This window comes from Mirounga angustirostris, unplaced genomic scaffold (genome assembly GCF_029215605.1).
Source record: "Mirounga angustirostris isolate CCGP_5_RB_7025 unplaced genomic scaffold, mMirAng1.0.hap1 SCAF_5, whole genome shotgun sequence".
NCBI classification, from domain to species: Eukaryota; Metazoa; Chordata; class Mammalia; order Carnivora; family Phocidae; genus Mirounga; species Mirounga angustirostris.
This window is the reverse complement of record NW_026991713.1, coordinates 4,528,232-4,551,984: the sequence shown is the minus strand read 5'-3', so window position 1 is coordinate 4,551,984 and position 23,753 is coordinate 4,528,232. Positions and strand designations below refer to the sequence as shown.

Genomic DNA, 23,753 nt, shown 5'->3' with positions numbered 1-23,753 from the left:
ATCCAAGTGCCCATAGTTTATTTGGGAGCTGTATTAGCTTCCCAGGGCTGTGGCTTTTAACAAAAGAAATGAAGAAATGTATTCTCCCTAGGTTCTGGAGGTTAAAGTCTGAAATCAAGTTGTCAGCAGGGCTGTGCTCTCTCCGAAGGCTCTGGGTGAGAATCTGCTCCATGTCTTCCTCTTCACTTCTAGTGGTTTCTGGCGATCTTTGCTGATTCTTGGCTTCTAGATAAATCACTCCAATCTCTCCTTTCACCTTCCCAGGACCTTCTCCCTGTGTGTCTCTCTGCGTCTCTTCCCTTCTTCTTAAGAGGACACCCTAATTCAGTATGACCTCATCTTGACTTGATTACATCTGCGAAGACCCTATATCCAAATCAAGGATCGAGATTCAGGACTTCAACATATCTTTGAGGGGTGGGGCATAATTTGACCTGTAATAGAAGGTGATTGATCCCTGGGAACTCCGATGGGATGGGCTGGGATGTGAGGCAGGGAAGGGAAGGACCAGTACAGAGTGTTATCTAGCCAGGTACCCATTGGGTACCTGGAGCCCAACCCAGCTATGCTTTCCTACCTCTTCGCCATCCAACATCAGGCGAGGGCTGCTTCTGGAGCATTAACTCTCCTACACTTCTGGCTTGGTTTGCCCCATGTCCCAGACCCATATGGTCCCGGAGTCAGAAAAAAATCCTCAGGACAAGGGTCCCCGGTGCTTGTGGTAAGCAGCTCTCAACGTGTAGAGATGAGGGCTGAGGGAAGGAGAGGGAGCCAACTGTGTTGGCCACAAACCGCAACAAATCAGTCTAATTCTATTTAGTGAAAATCCGAATGAAAATATGAGAAATCTGACCCACTTCAGTTCCACCCGAGGTCTTTAATCCTTAACTATCAACCCCAAATGCTAGATGTGGACACTCATAAGGTATGAAGCCCAAAGATTCTGATGCAGTGAGGTCCTGCTATGCAAGTGAGCCAACCACGTCCTACAGAGGATGCCCTCTGAGCGTTTGTTGGTATATGGGCTGTTTCTACCACCTCACCCTCTCCTCTTCCTTTTGGGCTGAAAGAGCCAAAGCCCTGGATCAAGAGTTGGAAATCGCATACCAATCCTGCCACCTGACTTATTTTACCCCTGTGCTGATGCACAGTCAGCATCTCCCTTCCTGGCACGTGAGACAAAACCAGCCGGGTCTTGGCATAGCTCATTTCAACAGCTGCCGACCACTCGGCCAACAGATCCAATCTGACTCTTAGCTCTTACGCTGACAAACCCCAATGTGCTGGAATTACAGCGTAACGTGCTTCCTTCAAAAGTGATTAGCGCAAACTTACTCACTAGGGGAAAGCAACAAGAAGGAAGAGAGAGGAAAATCTGAGTATCTTGGGCACTTCCCTGGAGACACAATTAGTGCATCTTGGCAATCATTCGTTTTTAGCTCTGTCATAATTCTCAGCAGCAAGCAGTGCTACTAAGAACGAAGGAACAGCTATTAATTCATACACAGACTCATCAAGTAATGGTAAGAAGTAGAAAGAAATCAACTTGGGGGAGGGAAAGCAGAAATCATCCCATTCATTGAGTCCCACCATAATTGTGCCGTCTGGTTGTCGAGCTTAAGGGAGGTCCACCTGCTGACCAACGGCTTGGGCATGCCGCCACTCTCTGGTCCCAGGGCCATACGGGACCATCCTCTTCTGGGGGAAGCGTTCCAAGCAGGCGCAGCCCAGAGGCACCTCTCTGTTCTCAGAATTCTGAAACCTGTCGCTTACAGGTTTATTGCATTCTATGCAGCACACAGCTCAAGCCGTTGCTTTCCATCATGCTAAATTCACACTGCTGGCTGCCTCCTACTGTCACTTTTTAAATTTCCCAAGGAGACTATAAACATGAGGGTAGAGACCCTAGCCCTCCCCCACATATCCAGGATCGAGACCTGATTTCAATAAAGCTACTTAAGAAATCGTTACTACTTTCATTGAGATGTATTTCCTTCCTGCAGAAATGACACTCATCAGCCCCGAGTGGGAACTTGTAGATCATGATCATGAGCCTCATGTCATTCAGAGCTGAGGCCTTGGAACAGCAACCTACCAGTAATCAGAGATGGGGGAGGGAGGGAGGCGGGGCCCTCTACAATCTCGGGGTCACTAAGGCTCCGGAACCCTGTGGTGACTCAGTGAGAGTGATCGTGGTGAAGGTGTTGGGAGCTAGACCATCCTTGTTGGAATTCGGTGTCTTCTTTCAAATATTCATACCACTTCACTAGTCTCATTGGGACTTTACTGAGAGTAACTGCTTTGCCTTCTTGTTCTAGCCCTTCTTGATATAATGAAGGTTCAATACAGAAATCCTGAGTGATCTTCATTTAGGCCATGGAGACAAGCCTGTGTGTGTGTATACATGTCTCTTCCATCAGGGAGTGTCTTAGTGAGGGGACAGTTCATTCATTCATCCATCAAATATGTCCTGAGCCCGATAATGGGTAAGGTATGGCACTGGACACCGTCTGGGGAAGGGTGGGCTCTAGTGGGTGGAAGGAGGATAGACAGATGAATCAGAGCTCAAGTCCACCCTCCGGACACTTAGAGTATGGGGGAGGGGGAAATGAAATCAGCAGGTAGATAACTACAATTCAACAGAGTGACAAGAGGTGTAAGAAGTTCCAAGAAAGTTCTTGGAAGCACTGAGCCAGTGTGAAAGTACCTGAAATACAATGGCTTTGTGTTGACTCGCTCGCTCTCAAAATTTCCACGAGGGAGTGTAGAAACTAGAGAATCAATCCTCAGGAACCAGTGAGTGTCCACTTAGGGTCCCTTAGTCATTGCCTTCATCAATTTACATACATGTGTCCATTTATGTTATATTCTAATACGTTGTATTTGCTGATTTATATACATTGTGTTACTGATCAAAGGGTGTGGTGGGTAGGTATTGTGGACATATCATGTAAAAATCACTGGACCATGACAAGGAGAACTCCTTGAAGAAGATGCAAATGTGCCAATGCTCGGATGGCCTAAAGTGATTCTTCTCTTCCCCAGAGGGGGAGAGCGGTATGCAAGGACTTTGGTTCTGGCCTCCATGAAACAAAGATTCAGGGCTACGCTGGGGCCAAGCCCCAGAAAGCGAGATTGTGTGGGTCAGAGTGAGGGCTCTGGAAGCCAGCGGAGGCTCAGACTCGGCCTCAGACGCTCAGCAGCTTTGTGATGGGGCAAACTGCTCAGGCTCTCGGGCCTCAGTCTCCTTACTCTTTTAGGCTGTTGGGGGGATTGAAGGAGCAAACATGGAGAGATGGGGAGGGTTGTGTAATGTGACCTAGTTATCATCCTCCTCCTCCTCAAGACCATGTGACCGATTCTGTCCTGATTCCTCCCAGCAGGAGGGATTTTAGGCAGGTCAAGAGGGAGGGGAGAATCCCACAACAGCCAACCTGAGTCCGAGCTAATTTCATTTATTTATTTTTTATTTGAGTGAGAGAGAGCACGAGTGGGGGAAGGGGCAGAGGGACAAGCAGACTCCCTGCTGAGCACAGAGCCCAACTCAGAGCTTGATCCCATGACCCTGAGATCATGACCCAAGCCGAAACCAAGAGTCAGATGCTTAACCGACTGAGCCACCCAGGTGCCCCAAGTCCAAGCTGAACTTAAAATGAGGGCTGGTTAATAATTTCCCAGAACCCTGTAGAGGAGGTGTGTGAGGCTATTCTTTCCTTTATCTAGAAGACAGCAAAGTCGGGAGCTTGGCTGTCTTCAGTCTTCAGTGGAAGGAGCAGGGGCTGTGGTGTGGGGCAGGGAGAGGGATGCTCAGGAACAGACTCCTCAGGGCTCTTCATGTGAGATTCAAGAAGCCCATGATGGATGACTTTCCCACCTTCCATTCCTGGTGCTTTTTGCCCTCCTGCAGCCTGTAGCTGACCTGTGGACCAACACTCAGCTGACAGGGTCTGGCTTTAAAGGAGGGAGAGGTGATTGGATTTTCCTGGCAGCAAGTGTGAGCTTTGATTGGCTTAGGTGGGAAAGCAATGGAAAATAAAGAAAAAAGGAGGGAAATTTGGTGGTGGTGTGAATGGGGAAAACATTCTGCAATAAAATCTAAATGCCTGCTCTGGTCACAAAGGAAAGAAAAATGGCTTATGAGAGTCAAATACATTTCTTTCTATATTGAAGACTGCCATACATTCAACTTGCAAAGATTGTTAAAGAAACAAATATTCAGTAACAATTGTTAAAGATAGTAAGGCACACTGTATTCATGAGTGGGGTCCACTGCTATGAGATTTTGCCATGCTGGAGAGAGCCTGGGCTCAGCTTGGAATACGGCATGGGCAGGTGGGGGTTTCTAGCCAGGGAGCAGGTGGGGGTCAGTGGATGGAAAATTACAGAGAGGGAATATCAGGGGTGGCAGAGACAGTGGTTGTCGGGGGGGGGAGGTGTTGAGCTAAACCAACCTGACAGAGTTCTTTGCTAAAGACAGGTGAGGGTGACCAGACCTCACCTGGGGGGTGGTAGAGGATGAGGAACCTGAGCAGATATCGAGGGTGATCAGATGTGGAGGGTGGGGGACTCCGGTTAAACCGACTTAGCAGGGTACTTACTTAAAACCAGGCTTTACAAAAAAGTGCACAAACAGGTGGGCTTAGGAGAAGTTTCAGGAGGCTGATTAAAAGAATCTTTGTCATGATAAAATGTTTTCTTTTTAAACAATGTAACATTGAGACCTTATGAGACAAACTATATTTTACAACCCACAAGTGATTCAAGAAAAGATAAACTAGTTTCAAAAGCATCTTGAACTAAATTTGTTCAGAGGTATAATATTATACCGTGTGTTACTTAATTTTTTTAAATTTTAACTTTTTTTGAGAGAGAGCTTGGGTGGAATTTCATTTGAGATGCGTTCATTGGACATAAGAGTCTGGAGTTCATGAGAAAGGTCAGGACAGAAGATGCATTTCAAGTCAAAGTTGGAGTTTCAAGAATACATGAGAAGCCCTGGACAGTGTAGACAGGAAAAGAGGAAAGAGCAGACTAGAGAGCCTTGGAGAACGCCAACACTGGGAGATCTGGTCGAAGTTGAGAAGGGGCAGACTCGGAGGCAGATGGCAATCAAGACAAATTCCCTGGGTATCACAGTAGACTATGGACGTGAGTATTCCTTTTTTTTTTAAGTTTCATCTATTTAAGTAATCTTTACACCCAACGTGGGGCTCAAACTTATGTGAGATCAAGAGTCACATGCTTTTCCAAACTGAGCCAGCCAGGTGCCCCCAGGATTAAGTATTTCAAGGACAGAGTGGTCAACCATGGCAAAGGATGCTGAGAGACTTGCAGCTTTGGGGGGGGGGGGGGGGATGAAGTGGTCTTCATTTAATTGTATCTGTGTTCTCCATAAAATATGAGGCAGTAATCAGCTGAGTAGTGTTACCATTATGGAGATACCTAGGGCACTACAGAGATACCATTAGCTGAGAGTGGAGGGCTGCAGCGGGCAGCAGACAAAGGGGGTCAAGTCAACGGTGGATATCAGGCTCTGGGGCTTTGAGCTTGGAAGTCTGAGACACCTGTTCGGCATCCAAATACCGATGCTGTGCACACACTGGAGTTTAGGGGAGAAGTTCAGGCTGAGGATTAAAATCTCATACCATCTTCTCTATGAGCCTTTTGTTAAGATATCCCACACAGATTCCTAAATTAAAACAAATCCTTTGTGGCCCAGTTTGGGATGCAGAAAATAACTATAACTAAAAACCAAGAAGGATTAAAACAGAGAGACCAGCTTTGCAGCGGAGGCAGAGGGTTAACAGGCTGGATTATAAAGGGTAAGCAGGAGCATGCCAGCGGAAGGGATGCCAGGAGGAAAGCGAGTGAACCGCCCTCGTTGAAAAAATGAGGATGACACTAAACCAGGATTGCCCCAGAAAAGTGGTGACTTGGCCAGTCATTTTCCCGAGACGTGGTTTATGAGCTGGAGCTCACGCGTGATGTTGACATGGGGAGCATCGCCTGCAGAGTGATTTTCCTGGACTTGCATTCCAGACCCACCGTTTCTTTTAGCCTCGGACAGTAATTCAATGTCTCTGCACCTCCATCCCCCCATCAGTTAAAATAGAAGGACACAGCTGCCCACTCCCTGGGGTTCCTGCGGGGACGAAATGCTACGACTGCCTGGCCCCGAGTCCGTGCTCCACAAAGGTTAGCTCTGGTCGTGGTGGTTTGTCTCCCGACTCCTCTCTGACTCCACGAGAGCCTGAGATCCACTCCCACTTGCATCACAGCTCATAGTACAGCGTCTGGCACAAGTCAATCATCAGCAAGAGTTTGGGGTGTTGAACTAACAGAAAGTGGCTCCCGTGGCTCCCTCCCATGGCACTGAGGAAGGGAGTGGTACTACTTATTCTTCCTGCACCTGCGAGCATCCTTCTCCCTCCCTCCTGCTCTCCTGGGGTAAGCATCCCCTGGTGCCCTGGGGTCCAGCCCCCACCTTCTCAAGAACTGCATTCTATTCACACTCTCCCTTCTTTATCTTCAGCCTCTCCTTAGATTCTTCCCTGATGCTCAGGGCTCCTCTGCTTTTAAGAACAAAGAAAAACAAAACAAAACCCCACTCCTGCATGGTGCTGCCCTCCAGCTGTTTCCTAATCTCTACCCATCTGTTCTCGGCCAAACCTCTGTAAAGTTGTCTACACTAGCTCTAGCTTTCGGCAGCTTCTCTACTCCTCATCTCTCAATCCATTGCAAAGCGCTACAGTCAACCTTACCTTTTCCAAAATGTTTTTTGTTTTGTTTTGTTTTTTTAGTGTCACCCGGGACCAATTATTTTGCTAGATCCAACTGATGCTGTATAATTTTCATCTAAGGTAATCCTTCTGCACATTCAAGATCCCTAACCGTGCCCTTCCTTAGAACACTAGACACCTTCTCCTAGCTTTCTGCCTGCATCCCAGGTTGGCGGTTCTCAGCCTCCCTGGCTGGCTTACCAAGGATTCTTAGTGCCATCAGAGCTTCTCAAGAATGTGCCTTCTCTCCCTGAATTCCACCCCTAGGCAATTCATCCCCTCCAGGGCTTCATTTACTCCTTGGACACCTATGACTCCTAGTTCCAACCTCCTCTTTGAACTGCAGACCCACATGGATGTACCACAGGGACCTCACACAAGTATATTCAAAACTGAACTCACTGTCTCCATCCCCTCCCCAGACTCAAGCCACCTCCGATGTTCCCTTTAACATAAGCAGAAAACTGGGGGTCATCCTTAACTTTCCTGTTCTGCAACCCTCACATTCTACCAATTCTACCTCCTCAAATCAGATTAAATGTCTATCAAATCCACCCACTTCCCTCCACCATCCTTGCTGGGGGAATGAGGCGCTGTCCACAGGACTCCACTGGGAGAGGACAATTGGAAGCTCCCCGCCTGGTCTCTCTGGACCGTCTGCTACACCTATTACCTTTACTAATTTTGTTTTTTTTAAGATTTATTTATTTTAGAGAGTGGGTGAGGGGCAGTGGGAGAGGGAGAGAAAGAGAAGAGAATCCTTAAGCTGACTCCCTACTGAGTGCAGAGCCCAACATGGGGCTGGATCCCTGGACCCCAAGGTCATGACCTGGGCGGAAATCAAGAGTTGGCCGCCCAACCGAGCCACCCAGGCACTCCACCTTTGCCAATTTTAATCTGTATCCTTTCATGGTAACAAACTGTGACCATGAGGATAGGCGCTTTTTTGAGTTCTATGACTCCTTCAAGCAAATTTTGACCCTGAGAGTAGTCTTGGGGACCTCCAGTACATCAAGGAGGAGTCAAATGCTAAGAATCATGATTATAGTCTTGGATGTAAAAGAAAGGAAAGAAATGGGAGTAATCTCAGTTTCTGGTAAGACTAGATCTATATCGGGGCACCTGGGCGGCTCAGTGGGTTAAGCGTCTGCCTTCAGCTCAGGTAATGATCCTAGGGTCCTGGGATCGAGCCCCACATCGGGCTCCTTGCTCAGTGGAGAGCCTGCTTCTCCCTCTCCCTCTGCCTGTTGCTCTGTCTACTTGTGCTCTCTCTATCAAATAAATAAATAAAATCTTTAAAAACAAACAAAAAAGACTAGATCTGTATCCCCAAACCCTAGGCCATGCTGCTAGTTGTCTTTGGGCTGGGATGGGGGGATGGAATGAGTAGCTGGAGAGTAGAAGCTACTGGAAAGTGACATCACATATTGAGTATGAAAACTTTAGAGCTGAAAGGCACCTTGGAGAGAGTGTCTCATTCAAAGTCCCTCCCGTGGCAGAGAAGGCAATGGAAGGAAGTCTGGGGACATAAAATGAATTGACCCAGGTCACGAGACTGGGGTCAAATACATCGAATGCTGATTGATCAGATGCCAGGTACCAGGCCAGATTTGAAGGAATTAGTTCCCCGGGGTTCAAGCAATGCTTATACGAGACTTGTTGGGGGGGGGGGGTTGGCAAGGACTGGAGAACACCCAAGTCAGGTGCTAAATGAGCGAAGGCAGCAGTCCCTGTGCACAACAGGTGGTTCTCAGAGTTTGCTGCTGTCAGCCTGCAACGTGCCTGCTCTGTGCAAAGCAGACAGGAAGGAACCGTACTCTCCGTTACTGTCGGATGGGAGCTGGGCATGCAGGCGACGACGAGAAGAGGTGGGAAAGAGATTCCATGGGAGAGACCTCTGACTCTGGAACTGCCCCAGGGGCCCAGATCTCCCTTCCAGTGCCCAGTTCTCCCAGACGGTGCATCTTTTAGCACCTCTTTCATAATGAATTAAATCTACCCCCATCCTCCTGACACACACATCTCAGGATCAGAAATAACGTGTCCTAAAAGGACTGCAAAAGCATTTTGTAACCTTTATTTAGAAATTACATCCCTTTGGAAGAGAGCCTCAAGTACTCTCTGAGAAAGTGGGATTATAAGGCAATTTAAGAAAAAAAATTTTTCTTTTTAAAGATTTTATTTGAGAGAGAGAGAATGAGATAGAGAGAACATGAGAGGGGGGAGGGTCAGAGGGAACAGGAGACTCCCTGCTGAGCAGGGAGCCTGATGCAGGACTCGATCCCAGGACTCCAGGATCATGACCTGAGCCGAAGGCAGTTGCTTAACGAACTGAGCCACCCAGACGCCCAAGAAAAATTTTTCAATAAAGGCTTCCCCAATTTTTTTCTGAGCAAGGAAGATGAAAGACAGAAATTAGTATCTGTGAAGTGTACGAAATGCCCAGGCATATGCTAGACCCTTTGATCTCAATGACAGGTGACCTGGGAATACTTGGGAGGTAGACAGCAGTGTCTTCATTTAACAGATAGAAAACAATAAAATAATAATAATAATAATCAGGGACTCAGGAAGATGAAATAACTTCACTGCTAAGCAATAATAACACTGGAATTGAGCTTAGCTCGGTCCAACTAAGAGCACTGGGCTTTTTCCTCTCAGGGAAAATTTCTTCAGCTCCATCTTATAGGTAGACTCTGGTTAATAAATGCTGTGTCCCAGAAAGATCTGGCCAAGGCCCCAGTAAGGAAAGCAAAAATTTCATTATATCGGCTCCATCTCCTCTGCCCAAGGCTTCACAAAGCACATGGTTTGATATGAAATCAGTGCTTTTGTCTGGAATTATTCACATGAATGTGGTTAAAACAAAGCCAGTCCACCTACCTGGTATAATACAGACCTCAATTTCTCCTGGCCCTCCAACTTAATGTCCTCATTAAGAAAAAAGGCCACAGGATTCTTCTCCAACATGAGTTTAGTGTCATAGGTAGGGAGGCATTGGATAGCTGAGGCTCCTGCTGACACTGTACTTATAATAACAGCACAAAGTCCCGGCTGCTGAAACAGACTCTAAAATACGGTGGCTTACTTATTTCGTGGGCACCTAACAGTCCCAAGGTCCAGGATTATGACCCAGCCCCTTTCCGGCTCATTGCAGTGCTGACCCCAAGCGCGTGGTCTTCCTCCTAGGGTAAAAGGTAGGTGGTGAGCACACTCGCACTGCAGCTTTCAAGAAGGGCAAGGAGCCCCATTCCAGGGCCAGGGCTCATCTTCTAGGTCAGGAACAATCTAGAAGTTGTACTAGTGTCTGCACACGTCCCAGCATGTGGCCACCAGCAACAAAGGAGATGGGAAGTGTCAACAAACCCCATGGCATGTTGATTCCTGCAGATGATGCGGAGAACAGATTTGGGGGACCATGTGGCGCCCTTGGCAGCCTGAGCCTGTGCTTTGCTTTACAGGTAACAAGTGCTTTTGCACCTGATGCTTCATTCCATCCAGCGACAAGCCTTTGAGTAATAACATTTCTCTCATGTCATGTGTGAGAAAATGGGGCCACAGGGGTTACAAGGCTGGGCCAAGGCACAACCACAGAGTATTAAATGCCCAGTGAGAACGACCCCAGTGGTGATAAAACACTGGTAGAGTCAAAAAGAAAAACCTGTTCCATCTGTTCCGGCCACACTTATTAAGCTATTAATAAGAACCAAGGAACCGAGGAAACAGGAACAACAGGGCAGGTCCTTGCCCGCAGAGGCTTTGTGGCAGGTGGGGAATTCAACAGGGATCGCAGGACAGTGTGGTCAAAAGGCCTGCAGGACACGGTGACAGCCATGGACAGAGAATGGGCATTAAGACATAGAGAAGACAGTGATGATTCCTGGGGGGTGACGAAAAGGTAAATGCTTTTTCCTATGAGTGGGAAAAACAGTAAGTCTAAAAGTCTCTAGCAGAAGGTGGAGAAACTGAGAACCTGCCCGGCATTCATGCATCCTCAACCAGGAAATGAGAGTTCACATCCCATAGGACAAGTCTGGGCCAAAGGATGTGGAGCACCAGCAAGCGAGTGCTCCCTCTGTCCAGAGTTGTACTATCTGAGGTCCACTCTACACGCTGCTGGGAGGTACCAGGGGGTCGAGCCTGTGATGGTTAGTTTTACGTGTCAACTTGGAGAGTATTTTGGATGAGATTAACATTAAAACAGTGAACTTTAAGTAAAGAAGAATGTCGCCCATAATGTGGGTGGGCCTCATCCAATCAGTTGAAGGTCCGCACAGAACAAAGACTGACCTCCTGGAGCAAGAAGGAATTCTCCAGCAGACTGTCTTTGGACTTCATCTGTACCATCAGCTCTCCTGAGTCTCGAGCCTGACAGCCCACACAGATTTTGGACTTCCTAGCTTCCATAATCATAAGCCAATTATTTAAAATCAATCTCTTCATTCTGCTTGCTTCTCTGGAGAACAACTGAGTAACACAGAGACCCAGTGATCAACTTGAGAGTGCACACTTGTACTGGCTCTCCTCCTTTCCTGCTGCACTCTCCCCGTCTCTGGAATCACTCACTTTCAAAATAAACTATGAAGATATGTGCACACCCTTGTCTCTGGCTTGTGTTCTGGATGCTCCCCACCCAGTCCGCATATGTAATACTAAGGGCAATCAATATACAAGGACACCGATGGCTCATGGGGGGTCGTGGCCTCACTCCCGCTGTACAAGGGAAGAGTCCGGGCGCTTCCAGGCGCGTGTGCGTGTGTGTGCACAGGGGGCCTGAAGTGCTCATGGGTGCAAGCTAGGTCTCTGCGGGGACAGAAGCAGGAGCCATGGGTGGGACTGCCAGCACCCGCGGGTCACCTTTGAGGCAGATGAGAATGAGAACATCACCGTGGTGAAGGGCATCCGGTTTTTGGAAAATGTGATTGATTGTATGAGGGACAGCTCCCCATCCGGTTCAAAGTCTCAGCAGTATTCTGGTGCTTCTGGTGCCTCAGTTTCTGACAAAGAAGTGAAAAGAAGTGAAAAGAAGAGTAGCTGAAGGGCTGCCATTGGAGCAAGTCAGGAAAGACCCTGAAATTCAGAAACGACTGAAGGCAAGGCAAAGAGCTGGACCGAGGGAGCGCTGTGCCAATGAGCAGTTAACCAGAACTATTCCTCGACAGAGAGGGGATCAAGGGAAGAGGCATGAGCCAAGGCAAAGCACCCGCTAAGCAGCTGGAAGAGAAAGCTGGAGCGATAAAGAAGCAGGATGCATTCTACAGAGAGCAGCTCGGAATTCCACAAAGTCACTACTGAACAATATCGGAAAGCTGCTGGGGAAGCGGAAGCAAGGTTGAACCAGTGTGAGTTTCATCCTGTCTGGGCTGATCTGCAGGCCCAGGTTCTCCAGTGTTACTGCCAGAACACCCAGCAGACAGACGCTCAGCGGCTCCGCATTGGCCAACCGGTATGTGCGCTGTGTCCATCAGGCCACACGGAGCATGCCTGAGAAGGGAGCGTCAAGTCAGCTTCTAGAACAAGCAAAACCCCTCAATGGTAATTCTGGAGGCAGACATTTTTTTTCCCTTTAAAGAGAAGATGATTAGAGAGAGGCACCAGAGAGCAGATCCAGCAAGGGTGTATCTCAGTTTGATGAGCTGCAGTTTGAAAAGCTGAGGCTTGGATCAGGTATCAGTCAGCAAGGACACACTGCTGTGTTAGTCAGCACTGTTTGTGATGATGGAAAGGGAGAGGTAGCCCTCTCTACCTTTTTAAGGTTGGGGGTGAACCCTCACTCCAGCAAAGCTGGGGTCGGGATGGGGGCTAAGGTAATTGGCGGGGTTGGTGGGGGGGCACCAAACCTTGATCTCAGCCCAGAGGTGCTGGATGGAGTTGTCTAGGCTGTGGTGTGTTGGTTTTCTCTCTCTCTTTTCTCCTTGACTATCTAGGGAGCTACTTCATTTTAACTGATGCTGATCATGCAAGCAAGGAGACAAAAAGGAAAGAAAGTGTACGTCTTTTACTATAGTAGTGTTTATGATTACAAGTCGAATAAGGCATTTTTTATCAACATGAAGGCAGTCTTGGCTTGTACAACCTCTTCTCTACCATGAATACTGACATCTTTGCTTCACTCACTATCAAGAGTTTCCAACAGGGATAAGAAAAGAGAGACAGCCTTATGTGTTTTCTACTTCCAAGTATCAGGAGGCCCCGAACACTGGCCAGGATGCTAGAGCACAACAGAATAAATGCTACTGAACACCTCCTGCTTCCCTAATGGGATGGACTTCTCTCCACTGAAGAACCACATCCTTTCACACCCCCACATTGCCTAGCATATGGGAAGTGCCTAAAAGCAGTTGCTGAGCTGGATCAGATATTTTAAAATTTGCCTGTGTGTTGTCATGATGTAGATAGAGTTTTATTGTTCAAATGATTTGGCATTTGGTGACTCCAAATACAAAGGATTTGGCTAAGAACTAGGCTCTGGTGCCACATGGGCCTGGATTCGAGCTCAGATCCTTTACTAACTAACTGGCTGTGGCACGGCATAGTCTCTATGATAAAGTTTACAACTGGATTTTTCTGCTGAGAGAAAATAAAGGTCCATCTAGAATTCCCTTTCCAGCTAAATGTCAATATAACGATGAAGAGAAGACGGTTTTATGTTCTTTTTTTAAGAGACTAAAAAAATACCGCTATAAAGATTTTCACTGAAAGAAATACTACAGGATTTATTTCAGAAAGAAAACATTTGGAAGAGAGAAATGTAAGAAAAACTGTTGGGCAAAGTAATTGGTAACTATGTGGCAAATCTAAATCAGCACTATTTAAAAACAATAGCACACAGGGGCGCCTGGGTGGCTTGGTTGCTTGGGCATCAGACTCTTGATTTCGGCTCAGGTCATGGTCTCGGGGTCATGAGGTCGAGCCCCATGTCAGGCTCTGCTGAGCGTGGAGCCTGCTTAAGACTCTCTCCTTCTCCTTCTGCCCCTCCCCCTGCTTGTGCTCGCGCTCTCTCTCTAAAAACAAAACAAAACAAGAGCACTAGGAAGTGATTTAAAGACTACAAAAATAAGATGGAAGTAAAATAAAGGACAACAATGGAATAAAGATAAGAGGGGTGTTTGGATTAAAGCATTTTAAGGTTTTGGTATTATTCAAGACTAAAGGACAGATAGTAGTTAATTTCAGATAAGTCAAAATGAATGTTAAGTATGGAAAGAGAACAAAACCGCACACCTTTAATGTGCGGTGGGAAGTGGAGGAAGGGATGAAAACTCAATCAATCCAACCAAAGATAAGAAGAGTTTTTTGGGTGCCTGGGTGGCTCAGTCGGTTAAGCATCTGCTTTCAACTCAGGTCATGATTCCGGGCTCCTGGGATCCAGTCCCATGTTGGATTCTCTGCTTGGCAGGGAGTCTGCTTCTCCCTCTTGCCTCTGCCCCTCCCCACCGATTGTGTTGTCTCTCGCTCTCTCAAATAAATAAAGTCTTTTTTTAAAAAAGGAGATTTTTAAAATCAAATAAATAAAAAACACAAAAAGCAGAAAGTACAAAAGTAGCTGGCAGAAATGAACACTTATCTACAGTCACTATAACTGCACACGGAGTAAAGTTACCACTGGAAGACAAGATCACAGACGAGGCAGAAACAAGAAAAATGCATCTGGGGGCACCTGGGTGGCTCAGTCTGTTAAGCGTCTGCTTTCAGCTCAGGTCATGATCCCAGGGTCCTGGGATCAAGCCCTACATCAGGCTCCTTGCTCAATGGGGAGTCCGCTTCTCCCTCTCCTCCCTGCTTGTACTCTCTCACTGTCTCTCCTTCTCTCTCTCTTTCTCTCAAATAAATAAAATCTTAAAAAAGAAAAAAGAAAAAGAAAAATGCACCTATATGATATTTATAAGAAACATATCAAAGCTGAAGAATCTTTCAGATTGAGACTAGAGGGAAGGGAAAATGGTTTACTAGGCAAGTATTATCCAAAAGAAAGCTGGTGCAGTTATTTTAGTATCAGAAAAAACTAAAAGACAGAAAGTATCATTAGAGGTAAGAGGCAATGATAAAAGGAACATTTTCTCACAAAGGTACAAAATTTCTGAACCTGTTTTGAACCTAACAACATAATCTCAAAACATATAAACCCCCAACTGACAGAATTATAAGGAGAGATTGACAAATCCACAAAGTGGGAGAATACACCATCTTTCCAAGGACATCTTGAACATTTATGAATACTGATCATATACTAAGCTATAATGGAAGACTCAACAAATCCAAAAAAATCAATATAATAAACACAAATTCCTGAACTCATTATCATAAAAATAGAAATCAGTAACAAAAACTAAGCAAAAAAATGTCTATAGAGTTACAATTTTTGAAAATTAATTTCAAAATACTTCATGAGTCAAAGAAGAACTCAGAAACTATAACTTAGGACTGAGTAATAATATTTTTACACTTCCCCTCCACTGTTCTACTCCACCCCATCTTGACCATTGCTGTTAAAGACAAAACACTGACATTCACTCACACACACACACACACACACACACACACACAGTATGCTGGAAATGAAGAAACAAAACAGTCATTATCTGCAGAGGCTCCCAAACTGAAAATCAAAGAGGATCAAGCACAAGCCATTGCTAGAAGAGAGTTCAATAAGATTGCAGGATATAAGATTATTATCCAAAAGTTAATTGTCTATATGCCCACAACAAATAGCTGGAAACTAATTTCTAAAGAGGTACCATTTTATAATAGTTACAAAGTATTTAAGGTATCTAGGAGCAAATCAAACAAAAGATGTGTAAAATCATAAAACTTTTTGAGCATCAAATGGATGAGGAAACCTGTATTTTAGAGATGGGAATTCTCCTCAAACTAATATTAAATGTTAATATTAAATGCAATCTCACACAAAAATCTCAATAGGGCTTTTTGAAGAACTTGTAAACTGATTCCAAAATGTATGTGTAAGTGCAAAGGGCCAAGTATAACCAAGAATGCTTTGAATAATGCAGGGAGACTTACTTTGCTAGTTATCAAGACTTACTATGGAGTCGTTATAACTAAGTTACTGGTATGAGATAACATTGTGAATCAGAATAGAGAGAGCTGAAACAGACTCGTGCATATATGAAACACAATACATAGCAAGCTGGTATTACAAAAAGAAAAAGATTTAATAAATGAGGCTTGAGATAGTTGGTTCCTGCAGCAGCTTGCACACAGCTGGTGAGAGCTAGGGAGGGCAAAAAGGACCCTATTTTCCAAATCCAAATACTGGTGATCAGAGCTCTGGTCACTGACTGCTGCTTCTGATCAGAGGTGCAGACAGAAGTAAGCAACCACTGCTGTTGCCCCTCCCCCCATTGTTGCAAGCCCCTCCCCCTCAGGCTGAAGTGACATCTGGGGATCTAAAGGGCCAGTGCCCCTTTCTCCTCCCCCACCTTTATTGTATTCTTTTCTCCCCTATTGGGAGGCAGACATTAAAGACCAGGACATTCAAAAACACTTGCATATAAGGGAAAAACTAGCAAGTGATCCATGCATGCCCAGCGAAAGGCTTGGAAAAGACCCAAGAAGACCTTAAGTTTACACCTCAGGTTGATCTTCAGCACTGAGACAACCTACAAATAAAAAAATAATAACAAAAAACACCGCAAACACTGGGAAAGAGGGAAAATTTGATTTCCAGCATTACCACATTATTAGATTCAAACGTCCAGTTTTCAAAAACACAAAAACTACAAGGCATGCAAAGAAGCAGGAAAGTATGGCCCATTCAAAGGGAAAAAACAAAACAGAAACTATCCCTGAAAAAGACCAGATAGTAGATCTACTAGACAAAGACTTTAAAACAACAGTCTTTAAGCTGTTCAAAGAACTGAAGGAAGATGTAAAGAAAGTCAAGAAAATGATGTAGGAACAAAATGGAAATATGAATAAAGGAACAGTAACCCTAAAAAGAAACAAAAAAGAAATTCTGGAACTGAAAAGTATGATAACTGAAGTGGAAAATTCATGGGGCACCTGGCTGCCTCAGTCAGCGGAGCATTCAACTCTTGATCTTGGAGTTGTGAGTTTCAGCCCCATGTTTGGTGTAGAGATCACTTAAAAATAAAATCTTAAAAAAAAATCTATGAAATGGAAAATTCACTACAAAGATTCAAAGAGATTTGAGCAAGCAGAAGAAAGCATCCCTGAACTTGAAGCTAGGACAGAGGAAATGATCAAATCTCAGGAATAGAAAGAAAAAGAGATTGAAAAAAAAATGAGCAGAGCCTAACAGACCTGTAGGACACCATCAAGGTCCCCAACATACATATTGTGGGAGTCCCACAATAGGAGAAAGGGACAGAGAGAATATTTAAGAAATAATGGCTGAAAACTTCCTAAACCTGATGAAAGACATGAATATAAACATTCAAGAAGCTCAATGAAGTCCAAGTAAGATGAATTCAAAGACACCCATACCAACACAATATAATTAAACTTGTGAAAGACAAAGAGCAAATCTTAAAAGTAGTAAGAGAGAAGCAAATAATTATATACACGGGATCCTCAATAAGATTATCAGCAGATTTCTTATCAGAAATTTTGGAGGCCATAAGACAGGGGGCCAATATATTCAAAATGCTAAATGAAAATAAAAATAACCCTGTCAACCAAGAATCCTATATCCTTCAAAAGTGAGAAAGTAAGACATTCCCAGATAAATAAAATTTGATGGAGTTCATTACCACTAGACCTGCCCTGCAAGAAATGCTCAAGAGAGTCCTGAGAGGTGAAGTAAAAGGACACCAGACAGTAACTCAAAGCTGTACGGAGAAATAAGTATCTCAATAAATGTAAATAATGGGCAATTGTTTAAAAGCTAGTACTGTAGCAGTGGTTTATAAATGCATTTTTTTGTTTTCTCCATGATTTAAGAGACATACATTAAAAGAATTATCAGTCTAAAAGCTAATTATTATTGGGGGCACCTGGGTGGCTCAGTCGTTAAGCGTCTACCTTTGGCTCAGGTCATGATCCCAGGGTCCTGGGATCGAGGCCCACATTGGGATCCCTGCTCCATGGGAAAGCCTGCTTCTCCCTCTCCCACTCCCCCTGTGTTCCCTCTCTCGCTGTGTCTCCCTGTCAAATAAATAAATAAAATCTTTAAAATAAATAAATAAAAGCTAAAGATTATTGTAACTTTGGTTTATAACTCCAAATTTTTTTCTACATAATTTAAGAGATTAATGCATTTACAAGAATTATTAATTTATGTTTGGGCATACAATGCATAAAGATATAATTTGAGGGACATCAACAACGAAAAGGGGAGAGGACAGAGCTGTAAAGAAGGAGAGCTTTTGGGGCCCTGGGTGGCGCAGTCGGTTATGCAGCTGCTTTCGGCTCAGGTCATGATCCCAGGGTCCTGGGATCAAGCCCCGCATCAGGCTCCCTGCTCAGCGGGGAGTCTGCTTCTCCCTCTCCCTCTGCTGCTCCCCCGCCGCTTCTGTTCTCTCACTCGCACTCTTTCTTTCAAATAAATAAATAATCTTAAAAAAAAGCAGAGCTTTTGTATGTTATTGAAGTTAAGCTGGTATAAATTCAAATTAGAGTGTTATAACTTTAGGATGTGAAATGTAATCTCCATAGTAACCACAAAAAAAAAAATAGCCCTAGAATATACACAAAAGGAAATGAGAAAGGAATTTAAACATTTCACTACAAAAAAATCAACTAAACACAAAAGAAAGTAGTAATGGAAATGAGGGATAAAAAAGCTATAAGATGTACAGAAAAGAAATAGTAAAATGACCAAAGTTCTTATCAGTAATTAACTGTAAATTAAATAAATAAATATCAGAAGACTGAGTTTGGCACAATGAATAAAAATGCATGATCCAACTATATGCTGTCTATGAGACACACTTTAGATCCAAACACACAAATGAACTGAAAATGAGAGGGTGGGAAAAGATATTCCATGCAAATAGTAACCAGAAGAAAGCAAGGATAGCTCTGCTAATATCAGAGAGAAGAGACTTTAAATCAAAAAAGCATACAAAAGACAAAGAAGGACATTATATATTAATAAAAGGTTTAAAACAAGAGAATAATTATAAACATTTATATACCTAAACATTTGTCCATTTCATCTCGGTTATAGAATTTCTTAGCATATACTTATTCATAATATTCCTTAGAGTCCTTTTTATTGCTTTAAGTCCGTTGTGATGTTTCCTCTTTCATTTCTGATTTAACAGTTTGAGTGTTCTCTCTTTTCTTCTTGGTCAGTGTAGCTGAAATTTTGTTAATTTTATCTTTTCAAAAAATCAATTTTTGGGGACGCCTGGGTGGCTCAGTCGGTTAAGCATCTGCCTTCGGCTCAGGTCATGATCCCTGGGTCCTGGGATCGAGTCCCACATTGGGCTTCCTGCTCAGCGGGGATTCTGCTTCTCCCTCTCCTCTGCTGTTCCCCGTGCTTGTGTTCAGTCTGTCTCTGACAAATAAATAAAACCTTTAAAAAAATCCATTTTTGGTTTTCCTGACCTTATTATATTTCTTTTCTCTATTTCATTTATTCCCACTTTTTTTTATTTCTTAGAGTAGAAGTTTTGTTCATTGATTTAAGATCTTCTTTCTAATATAAACTTTGTTCTATTCGTGGCATTTGCTGCTTTTCTTAAGTTCTGGTATATTGGTTTCATTTTCTTTCATCTCTATGTATTTCCTAGTTTCTCTGGTGACTTTCTTTGACTATTCATTATTTATGAGTATGCTGTTTAAATTCCATATTTTTAAATTCCCCATAATTTCCTTCCTTTATTGATCTTTCATCTCATTCCACTGTGGTTTGAGAACATACTTTGTATGATTTCAATTGTTTTAACTTTAGGAGGCTTTATGACCTAACCTATGGTCTGTCGTGCACAATGTGCCATGCGCTATGAGAAGAATGTGTATTCTGTTGTTGTTGGGTGAAGTGGTCTAAAGATGCCAGCTAAGCTGGCTTAGAGTGTTGTTTAAGTCATCTGTTTCCTTGGGGATCTTCTGCCAAGGTGTTCTGTTCATTATTGACAGTGGGATACTGAAGTCTGTAACTATTATTGTCGAATTGTCTATTTCTCTCTCCAATTCTGTCACTTTTTGTTTCATGTACTTTGGTGTGTTTTTTTTATGGAAGGTTAGTTGATTTTTGGAGGTTCTTAATCCACCATTCCAAAAGTGCTTCTACCTTTGATATCTTATTTGATGTTTTTTTTTTTAATTTTATTTTTTTTTATTACTCTCCATCAGCACACACCACCCACAGAGGAAAGACCATGAAGACTCAGTGAGAAGGCAGCCGTCTACTGGCCAGGAACGGACCCTGCTAGAGCTTGATTTGGGACTTTCCACCTCTAAAACAGTGAGAAAATAAATGTCTGCTGTTTAAGCTACCCCACCCATTTTGTTATGGCAGACTCCTATACCATGTTTGTCTCTAGAGAGAGGCAGATGAATCAGAGCCCTAGGCTTCAGGAGCACATCATCTAGCAAGAAGGGGCATCTCATGAGAATACAACGTGATCAGTGCTTCTAATTCAGCCTGGGAGTTCCGAAAGGCTCCACAAAGCACACATCTGAGCAAGGTTTTCAAAGAGGTCTAATCAGGAGAAGAAACGGTAATCCAGGAAGAACCTCCAGCAAGGACTGAGATTTTAAAAGGCAGATGTAGCTGTTGAACAGAGAGGCCAGAGGGTGCAGAAGGCATGGCAGGGAGCATTGGGAGAGGAGACTGAACAGATGCACTGGGGACAAGATGTGAAGGTCCCCGAGTGCCAAGACCAAAGAACCTACCTTTCAATATAAGAAGGTATCAATCAACATATTCATTTACTAGGACTGTCAGAATAAAATACTACAGACTGGGTATCTTAACAGAAATTTATTTTCTCACTCTAGAGGCGAGAAATTTGAAATCAAGGTGTCAGCAAGGTTGGTTTCCTCTGAGGCCTCGCTCTGTAGCTTGCAGATGGCTGCCTTCTCCCTGTGTCCTCACATGGTCATCCCTCTGTATATGCATCTGTGACCAAATCTCTTCTTGTAAAGATGGCGTTCATATTGGATTAGGGCCCACCCTCATGACCTCATTTTAATTTAATTACCTCTTTAAAGATGCTATGTCCAAATGTGGCCGCATTTTGAGTTATGGGGGTTACTATTTCAATACATGAATGGTCGGGGGGGGGGGGGGGGAGACACATCAGTCCAGAACAAACAAGTAGCACAGGAAGAACACAAGTGAGTTTAGGACATCGCCTGCTAGAGGACCGATTCCTTTTATGCCATTTGTTCACTTTCCCCCAAGTGGACTCCCAGGTTTTGAAAGATTTCATTTGCCAACCTATGCTTACTAACTTATAAATTCTTCATTTATAAAAATCAAAGACAGTGAGTCCGTCAGATCTGAGCAGCAGGCCACATTGAGAACTACCATACTGAGTTAATAACATCTCAAGCAAGAGGGAAATTCGACATTTACGTTAACCTATGAAGACTTGTTGTGGGGTGTGCATGTGTGGCTAGAGACAGACTTTCTGGAGTGTAAGGAGTGCTGAAGTGTGTGCTTCTGCACACACAGATGCCCGGAGTATGTCTCCGTCATAGCACTTAGTATAGAGTATTGCAATTCTGTGGTTATGTGACTGCATCCCCCTCTAGATTCTGAATCCCTGCCAACAGGGACCCTGTCTCACTCATTTTACAACCTCAGCAATGCCCCTGATTGTCTTAAATGGATTAAACCCATTATCACATCTTTAAGACCTCTGGAGAGCACAAGACCACAAGTTGGAAACCACTGGTCTAGGATCTTAAATGTACATGGAACACTCTACATTCATATGTTCTTACCTCCCCACCCCCCATACACACTCTCACTTTAAATTCCAACACACCACAGATAAAGATGCCATGGAGTATGGTGTTGATAGTGCTGTGGGATTCTGAGCAGGGGCGGACCAAAAGCTGGGGCACTCGAGGGGCAGGAGGCTGAGTGGCTCAATTGGTTGGGCATATGACCCTTGATTTCCGCTCAGGTCATGATCTCGGGGTTGTGGAATCAATCCCCAAGCCCTGCATTGGGCTCTGTGCTCAGTGGGGAGTCCCCTTGAGATTCTCTCTCTCCCTCTAATCTCTACCTCCTCCCCCCCCCCCAGGCTCTTTCTCTCTCTCTCAAATAAATAAATAAATCTTTAAAAAAAAAACAACAACTGGGACACTCAGGAAAGGCAGGAGAAGGTGAGATGGGCTTTGACAGATAAAGCAGAATTTGGAGTAAGAAAAGAAGTGGGGGACACATTCAGGTGAGGAAATAAGAGAAAATTCAGGGATGGAAAGATGTATGGTTTTCAGCAGGTAAAAAAATTTTTTACAAGTCTATCCTTATTTGTAAAAAATAATATGCTAATTTGGTTTTTTTTTTTAAGATTTTATTTATTTGAGAGAGAGAGAGAGAGAGAGAGAAACAGCATGAGAGGGAATAGGGTCAGAGGGAGAAGCAGGCTCCCGCTGAGTCGGGAGCCTGATGCGGGAACTCCAACCCAGGACTCCGGGATCATGACCTGAGCCAAAGGCAGTCGCTTAACCAACTGAGCCACCCAGGCACCCAGCTAATTTGATTTTTAAAATCAAGGTTCATTTAGTGATAATGTACATTTTATAACAGTAGTAAAATTTTTAAATCAAAGTTAGATATACAGAGAAAATTTACAAATGATAAGGGTACAGCTAAATGAATTATCAGAAAGGAAAAATATCCACACAACCCCTTCTGAGATCAAAAAATAGCACATTATTCTCTATCTCCTTTTGCATTTTTGAATATTAATCCACAGGATGTATTAGAAATATAAACACAAATGAGAAAGAAACAAATACCTAGTAGGGGGACATGTTCTGTCTCCTGGGTCCATCGTAGTAGGTTGAACAATGGCCACCCAAAGATAGTAAGTTTTAATCCCAGGAACTTGTAACTGTTACTCTATTTGGAAAAGAGGACCCAGGCACATCTTTTGAGGGCCACCATTCAACCTACTACAGCACTGAAAGAGATATATTCATGTTAGTCTGTCACCAAAACCATCCATGGGCAAGTTACTAACACAAGTTTACACCTGCCAAGTTGAGGGCCAGATCTTGGGACACTGGTGGTAGCCTTCTGCCCTGATGTGAAAATGCTGGCGTTCGGGAGCAAACAGTAAAGAAAAAATTCTTGAGATGTCTTTGGTGCAAAAAGGTGGTTTTATTAAAGCACACAAGGACAGGACCCGTGGGCAGGGGGAGCTGCACTGGGGTCCTGAGGAGTGGCTAATCATCTGCTTCCAAGTTGGGAGGGGGTTAGGGATAGTGTAAGTCTCTAAGGAATTTGGAAGCAAGGTTTCCAGGACCTTGAGGGGCTAACTGTTGTTAGGAAAAGGTCATTTACTACTGTCTAGTAAAACCTTAGTCATGAGACCCTTCAGATGTTTATCGGTGGGTCACATGCTTGGGGGATGATTGCTAACATGTATCTTCGGGGGGATAAAGATAAAGGAAGATTCCAAAGGAAATTTTATGTTAAAGTAGACTTACAGGATCCTGGAGGTTGGGAGGTTGGGTTAAGGTAAAGTTGCCTTTTGCCCTTAGCGAAGTATTAACATTGAGGCAGCTAAGTTCCTAGAGGAAGGTCACTCTGCCTGTCTCAAGGACTTGTCAGTGGGCTGTAAGTTGTAAGGAAGTTTAATTCTTTTTCTTTTGCCTTTGTTCTCCATGTCATGCCCCACCATGAACCATCCCTGTCACCTCTTTCAATCAAAATATTTCCATTTTACAGATAAATAAACTGAGCTTCAAAGGGTGTGAGTACAGCTGCAGGTCGCACATGGTGAGACTAGAACTGGATTCAGACTCTGGTGTGATCATGGAACTCTACCCTCTCAACTCTATCCCACTGCCTCCTTCACTTCC

At 44.1% G+C, this 23,753-nt stretch overlaps 1 long non-coding RNA gene and 1 pseudogene across 12 annotated transcripts in view; one reads left to right on the top strand and one right to left on the bottom strand.

Annotated features, from left to right (window-relative positions):
• The window catches only part of LOC123843159 (uncharacterized), an 88,691-nt gene that overhangs the window by 58,797 nt on the left and 6,141 nt on the right, over positions 1–23,753 (bottom strand). For 4 of the 12 annotated variants that reach the window (XR_010411280.1, XR_010411281.1, XR_010411279.1 and 1 more), the window contains one exon: positions 14,274–19,263. The exons of 5 other annotated variants lie outside the window; for them this stretch is intronic. This is a non-coding gene — a long non-coding RNA (uncharacterized LOC123843159). Of the gene's footprint in view, positions 1–2,838; positions 9,965–14,273; positions 19,264–23,753 lie in introns of those variants that run through there. 3 more of the 12 variants (XR_010411282.1, XR_010411290.1, XR_010411284.1) reach the window with 3 other exon arrangements.
• Positions 11,606–12,349, top strand: LOC123844991 (MICOS complex subunit MIC19-like; annotated as a pseudogene).